The sequence below is a fragment of the Carassius gibelio genome, chromosome A22 (genome assembly GCF_023724105.1).
Source record: "Carassius gibelio isolate Cgi1373 ecotype wild population from Czech Republic chromosome A22, carGib1.2-hapl.c, whole genome shotgun sequence".
NCBI classification, from domain to species: Eukaryota; Metazoa; Chordata; class Actinopteri; order Cypriniformes; family Cyprinidae; genus Carassius; species Carassius gibelio.
This window is the reverse complement of record NC_068392.1, coordinates 22,157,161-22,164,660: the sequence shown is the minus strand read 5'-3', so window position 1 is coordinate 22,164,660 and position 7,500 is coordinate 22,157,161. Positions and strand designations below refer to the sequence as shown.

Sequence of the window (7,500 nt, the reverse complement as noted above, 5' to 3'; positions counted from 1 at the left end):
GGCAACTGGGTGACGGTGAGGCAGCGTAGTCGTGGGTCAAAACACCGCTCTTCTGTTCCGATCAAAACATTAAACAGGTTCTCCCCACTCAGTGATGCACCCACTGAGAAACCTGATGAAAGTGCTCTAGTTATTGGCGATTCTATTGTACGGAACGTGAATATAGAGACACCAGCCACCATAGTCAAATGTTTACCGGGAGCCAGAGCGCCTGACATCTTGGCAAATTTAAAAGTGCTGGCTAATGCTAAACGTAAATACAGTAAGATTGTTATTCATGCCGGCGCTAATGATGTTCGACTTCGCCAGTCGGAGATCACTAAAAATAACTTTAAAGAGGTGTGTGAACTTGCAAGCACGATGTCAGACACTGTAATATGCTCTGGTCCCCTCCCTGCTTACCGTGGTGATGAGATGCATAGCAGATTGTCATCACTCAATGGCTGGATGTCTAAGTGGTGCCCACAGAATAACATAGGTTATATAGACAATTGGACGAGCTTTTGGGGCAGACCTGACCTGTTTAAAAGAGATGGTCTTCATCCCTCCTGGGGTGGCGCCACTCTTCTGTCTAGAAATATGGCAAATAGTCTTAGTGTTTATACTTGACTAACTGGGGCCCAGGTCAGGAAGCAGACAGACTGGCTAAACCGACCGTCTGCTAGCTGCCTCCCGTCACAGAGGTCAGTTAATTCTCAGCACATAGAGACTCTTTCACCTAGATATCACGCTATAGAGACTGTGTCTGTTCCACGAACTAGAAAATACAAAAAACGTCCAAACCAAGTTAAGGTTAACAATTTAATTGAGGTTCAACAAATAAAAAACAAATGCAATATGGATAAACAAATGATAAAGATTGGCTTATTGAATATCAGATCCATTTCTACGAAAACACTTTTTGTAAATAATATGATAACTGATCATAATATAGATGTGCTCTGCTTGACAGAAACCTGGCTAAAACCTGATGATTACATTATTTTAAATGAGTCCACCCCCCAAGATTATTGTTATAAACACGAGCCGCGTCTAAAAGGCAAAGGGGGAGGAGTTGCTACAATTTATAATAACGTTTTCAGGATTTCTCAGAGGGCAGGCTTCAAGTATAACTCGTTTGAAGTAATGGTGCTTCATATAACATTATCCAGAGAAACCAATGTTAATGATAAATCCCCTGTTATGTTTGTACTGGCTACTGTATACAGGCCACCAGGGCACCATACAGACTTTATTAAAGAGTTTGGTGATTTTACATCCGAGTTAGTTCTGGCTGCAGATAAAGTCTTAATAGTTGGTGATTTTAATATCCATGTCGATAATGAAAAAGATGTATTGGGATCAGCATTTATAGACATTCTGAACTCTATTGGTGTTAGACAACACGTTTCAGGACCTACTCATTGTCGAAATCATACTCTAGATTTAATACTGTCACATGGAATTGATGTTGATAGTGTTGAAATTATTCAGCCAAGTGATGATATCTCAGATCATTATTTAGTTCTGTGTAAACTTCATATAGCCAAAATTGTAAATTCTACTTCTTGTTACAAGTATCGAAGAACCATCACTTCTACCACAAAAGACTGCTTTTTAAGTTATCTTCCTGATGTATCCGAATTCCTTAGCATATCCAAAACCTCAGAACAACTTGATGATGTAACAGAAACTATGGACTCTCTCTTTTCTAGCACTTTAAATACAGTTGCTCCTTTACGCTTAAGAAAGGTTAAGGAAAACAGTTTGACACCATGGTATAATGAGCATACTCGCACCCTAAAGAGAGCAGCCCGAAAAATGGAGCGCAGCTGGAGGAAAACAAAACTAGAGGTATTTCGTATTGCTTGGCGGGAAAGTAGCATATCCTACAGAAAAGCATTAAAAACTGCTAGATCTGATTACTTTTCTTCTCTTTTAGAAGAAAACAAACATAACCCCAGGTATTTATTCAATACAGTGGCTAAATTAACGAAAAATAAAGCCTCAACAAGTGTTGACATTTCCCAACACCACAGCAGTAATGACTTTATGAACTACTTTACTTCTAAAATCGATACTATTAGAGATAAAATTGCAACCATTCAGCCGTCAGCTACAGTTTCGCATCAGACAGTGCACTATAGACCCCCTGAGGAACAGTTCCACTCATTCTCTACTGTAGGAGAGGAAGAATTGTATAAACTTGTTAAATCATCTAAACTTACAACATGTATGTTAGACCCTATACCATCTAAGCTCTTAAAAGAGGTGCTTCCAGAAGTCATAGGTCCTCTTCTGACTATTATTAATTCCTCATTGTCATTAGGATATGTCCCCAAAACCTTCAAACTGGCTGTTATTAAGCCTCTCATAAAAAAGCCACAACTTGACCCCAGAGAACTAGTTAATTATAGACCAATCTCGAATCTCCCTTTTCTGTCCAAGATACTAGAAAAGGTGGTATCCTCACAATTATATTCCTTCTTAGAGAAAAATGGTATATGTGAGGATTTCCAGTCAGGATTTAGACCGTATCATAGTACTGAGACTGCTCTCCTTAGAGTTACAAATGATCTGCTCTTATCATCTGATCGTGGGTGTATCTCTCTATTAGTTTTATTGGATCTTAGTGCTGCTTTTGACACAATTGACCACAACATTCTTTTGCATAGACTTGAACACTTTGTTGGCATCAGTGGAAGTGCATTAGCATGGTTTAAATCGTACTTATATGACCGCCATCAGTTCGTAGCAGTGAATGAAGATGTATCATATCGATCACAAGTGCAGTATGGAGTACCTCAAGGCTCAGTTCTAGGGCCGCTACTCTTCACGCTTTATATGTTACCCTTGGGAGATATCATCAGGAAACATGGTGTTAGCTTTCACTGTTATGCTGATGATACGCAGCTCTATATTTCCTCGCAGCCCGGTGAAACACACCAATTTGAAAAACTAATGGAATGCATAGTCGATATAAAAAATTGGATGACGAGTAATTTCTTACTGCTAAATTCAGAAAAAACAGAGGTGTTAATCATAGGGCCTAAAAACTCTACTTGTAATAACCTAGAACACTGTCTAAGACTTGATGGTTGCTCTGTCAATTCTTCGTCATCAGTTAGGAACCTAGGTGTGCTATTTGATCGCAATCTTTCCTTAGAAAGCCACGTTTCTAGCATTTGTAAAACTGCATTTTTCCATCTCAAAAATATATCTAAATTACGGCCTATGCTCTCAATGTCAAATGCAGAAATGTTAATCCATGCATTTATGACTTCAAGGTTAGACTATTGTAATGCTTTATTGGGTGGTTGTTCTGCACGCTTGGTAAACAAACTACAGCTAGTCCAAAATGCAGCAGCAAGAGTTCTTACTAGAACCAGGAAGTATGACCATATTAGCCCGGTCCTGTCCACACTGCACTGGCTCCCTATCAAACATCGTATAGATTTTAAAATATTGCTTATTACTTATAAAGCCCTGAATGGTTTAGCACCTCAGTATTTGAATGAGCTCCTTTTACATTATAATCCTCTACGTCCGCTACGTTCTCAAAACTCAGGCAATTTGATAATACCTAGAATATCAAAATCAACTGCGGGCGGCAGATCCATTTCCTATTTGGCGCCTAAACTCTGGAATAACCTACCTAACATTGTTCGGGAGGCAGACACACTCTTGCAGTTTAAATCTAGATTAAAGACCCACATCTTTAACCTGGCATACACATAACATACTAATATGCTTTTAATATCCAAATCCGTTAAAGGATTTTTAGGCTGCATTAATTAGGTAAACTGGAACCGGAACACTTCACATAACCGTACTTTCTACATCATTAGAAGAATGGCATCTACGCTAATATTTGTCTGTTTCTCTCTTGTTCCGAGGTCACCGTGGCCACCAGATCCAGTCTGTGTCCAGATCAGAGGGTCACTGCAGTCACCCGGATCCAGTACGTTTCCAGACCAGATGGTGGATCAGCACCTAGAAAGGACCTCTACTGCCCTGAAAGACAGCGGAGACCAGGATAACTAGAGCCCCAGATACAGATCCCCTGTAAAGACCTTGTCTCAGAGGAGCACCAGGACAAGACCACAGGAAACAGATGATTCTTCTGCACAATCTGACTTTGCTGCAGCCTGGAATTGAACTACTGGTTTCGTCTGGTCAGAGGAGAACTGACCCCCCAACTGAGCCTGGTTTCTCCCAAGGTTTTTTTCTCCATTCTGTCACCGATGGAGTTTCGGTTCCTTGCCGCTGTCGCCTCTGGCTTGCTTAGTTGGGGTCACTTCATCTACAGCGATATCATTGACTTGATTGCAAATTAAAACAGACACTATTTCAACTGAACAGAGATGACATAACTGAATTCAATGATGAACTGCCTTTAACTATCATTTTGCATTATTGAGACACTGTTTTCCAAATGAATGTTGTTCAGTGCTTTGGCGCAATGTATTTTGTTTAAAGCACTATATAAATAAAGGTGATTGATTGATAAGTGAAAAGTTTCCAAAAGGCTTACAGCAGCTGGTATTCCCAAGCGGTCTCCCATCCAAGTACTAACCAGGCCCAAACCTGCTTAGCTTCCGAGAGCAGACGAGATCGGGCATAGCCAGGTTGGTATGGCCGTAAGCGAAGACTGCTGCAAAGAGAGGGCTATTTAAAGACCAGCCCATCTAATCGCCAGTACATTATATAAGTAGGAAAGAAAACCCAAAAGCTTAAAGCACCTGGTATTCCTAGGCAGTCTCTCATCCAAGTACTAACCAGACCTAAACCTGCTAAGATTCAGATATCGGGCATTGACTCTTTTTTTTTTTTTTTTTTTTTTTGCAAGATTATTATATAAATCGTGAAATTTTCCAAAAAATTTAAAGCACCTGGTATTCCTAGGCAGTCTCTCATCCAAGTACTAACCAGACCTAAACCTGCTAAGATTCAGAGATCGGGCATTGAATCTATTTTTTAGCAAGATTATTTTATAAATCGTGAAATTTTCCAAAAAGTTTAAAGCACCTGGTATTCCTAGGCAGTTTCTCATCCAAGTACTCACCAGACCTAAACCTGCTAAGATTCAGAGATCGGGCATTGACTCTTTTTTTTTTTGCAAGATTATTTTATAAATCGTAAAATTTTCCTAAAAGTTTAAAGCACCTGGTATTCCCAGGCAGTCTCTCATCCATGTACTAACCAGGCCCAAACCTGCTAATATTCAGAGATCGGGCATTGAATCTATTTTTTAGCAAAATTATTATATACTAAGTAAAACATTTCCAAAAAGCTTAAAGCACCTAGTATTCCTAGGCAGTTTCTCATCCAAGTACTCAAAAGACCTAAACCTGCTAAGATTCAGAGATCGGGCATTGACACTTTTTTTTTTTTTTTTTTTTTTTTTTTTTTTTTTGCAAGATTATTTTATAAATCGTGAAATTTTCCAAAAAGTTTAAAGCACCTGGTATTCCCAGGCAGTCTCTCATCCATGTACTAACCAGGCCCAAACCTGCTAATATTCAGAGATCGGGCATTGACTCTATTTTTTGGCAAAATTATTATATACTAAGTGAAAAGTTTCCAAAAAGCTTACAGCACCTGGTATTCCCAGGCAGTCTCCCATCCAAGTACTAACCAGGCCCAAACCTGCTTAGCTTCCGAGAGCAGACGAGATCGGGCATAGCCAGGTTGGTATGGCCGTAAGCGAAGACTGCTGCAAAGAGAGGGCTATTTAAAGACCAGCCCATCTAATCGCCAGTACATTATATAAGTAGCAAAGAAAACCCAAAAGCTTAAAGCACCTGGTATTCCTAGGCAGTCTCTCATCCAAGTACTAACCAGACCTAAACCTGCTAAGATGCAGAGATCGGGCATTGAATCTATTTTTTTAGCAAAATTATTATGTACTAAGTGAAACATTTCCAAAAAGCTTAAAGCACCTGGTATTCCTAGGCAGTCTCTCATCCAAGTACTCACCAGACCTAAACCTGCTAAGATTCAGAGATGGGGCATTGACTCTATTTTTTGGCAAAATTATTATATACTAAGTGAAAAGTTTCCAAAAGGCTTACAGCACCTGGTATTCCCAAGCGGTCTCCCATCCAAGTACTAACCAGGCCAAAACCTGCTTAGCTTCCGAGAGCAGACGAGATCGGGCATAGCTTTTTTTTTTTTTTTTTTCTTTTATTTACAAACTTAAAAGATTACATTAAAAACATTGTACACATTTTCCACAGAACCATGACAAACAAAAGAGACAATCACAAAAACAATAACAATCATTCAAATTTCTCCCATATCCAAGTTACACCATCTATTTGATACTGTCACATTGTGTCCTTCTACAAATATATTACATATTGTTGTATACATACAATTCCATTTTGTTTTGTTAAATTAATTATATTTTAAACTTCAGTTTAGATGACAACCCTCTAACTTTAATTGAAACCAAACATAAATTACTCATAATGAAATAAAATAAAAAACACAAACCAAAACAACCCATCATCCATATGTGGTCTCTCTTAATATCTAGGAATTTACATCTACTTTATCTTCAATTAGCCTTGTTCTGTCTTCTCTTCTTAACTTTTGTTTCTTTAATACTTGTTCAATATTTATTTGCGGTACTCTTATCATTTTACGTCTTCTGTTCATAATGCCCAATGTTCTGCTTTCAAGTTCAAGGTTAATTTCATCAGTTTCCTCATCGCTTACCTCCTCTTTATTCCAACCAGCTGCAATTTCACTCGTTATTGCACATTCCTTTTCTTTCATTTGTCCATCATTAGCAATTGTTTGTTGTATCTCAGTCTCCATTGTATGCACTTCAATTTCTTTATCTGTGTTATCCTCTCTCCTCGTGGAGTCCTCCTTTCCTTGCTTCCTTAAATCATCAGAAATCCCATTCACCTCCTGTATTTCATCTTTCCTTCTATTTCTGCTTGTCTCCTCCATGTGCTCCTGCACCTCTATCTCCATTTCTGCATTGTCCTCTTCTTCAGATACACACGTACACCTCATCCATGTCTTTTCACAGCTTTGGCACCGCAGGGCTTGGCAGTCCCGCGCAAAATGCCCCTGTTCCAGACATTCTCTGCAGGTATATTGAGGACAGTCCTTTTTTTCATGCTCTGTGCTTGTACATATTCTGCAAGTCTTTAGCTGGCCATCATGAATTACTCTGAAGTATTTTGGTCCCTCCTCTGTGTCAAATCTCACATTGTATGGCAGAGTCACAATGTCCTGTGGGAATTTTACTCTTAAAAACCTTGTTCCATCCGCAACAGTGGTGCCAGGATAATATCTCCTTCTTAACGGGAGAATAGGATTTACTCCCCAATCCACCAGTTTTTGAATGATTTCATCATCTTTTATGTAGTTTGGCAAAAGCAAAAAAGACACCATTCTTTCAGTTTTACATAGTTTTTTGATCTCACAAAACTGTCCATCAATCAGTAATCCATCTATTAGCTTTTCACAATCCATCTCATTCTCCATGGTTAGTTCATAGTC

At 39.0% G+C, this 7,500-nt stretch overlaps 2 non-coding genes across 2 annotated transcripts; both read right to left on the bottom strand.

Annotated features, from left to right (window-relative positions):
- Positions 1 to 4,506: 4,506 nt before the first annotated feature.
- LOC127944129 (5S ribosomal RNA) lies at positions 4,507 to 4,625 on the bottom strand. The gene has a single exon (XR_008150266.1). It is a non-coding gene; the product is annotated as a 5S ribosomal RNA (ribosomal RNA).
- A 943-nt stretch (positions 4,626 to 5,568) lies between these two features.
- LOC127943784 (5S ribosomal RNA) lies at positions 5,569 to 5,687 on the bottom strand. The gene has a single exon (XR_008149934.1). It is a non-coding gene; the product is annotated as a 5S ribosomal RNA (ribosomal RNA).
- Between the last annotated feature and the right edge of the window lie 1,813 nt (positions 5,688 to 7,500).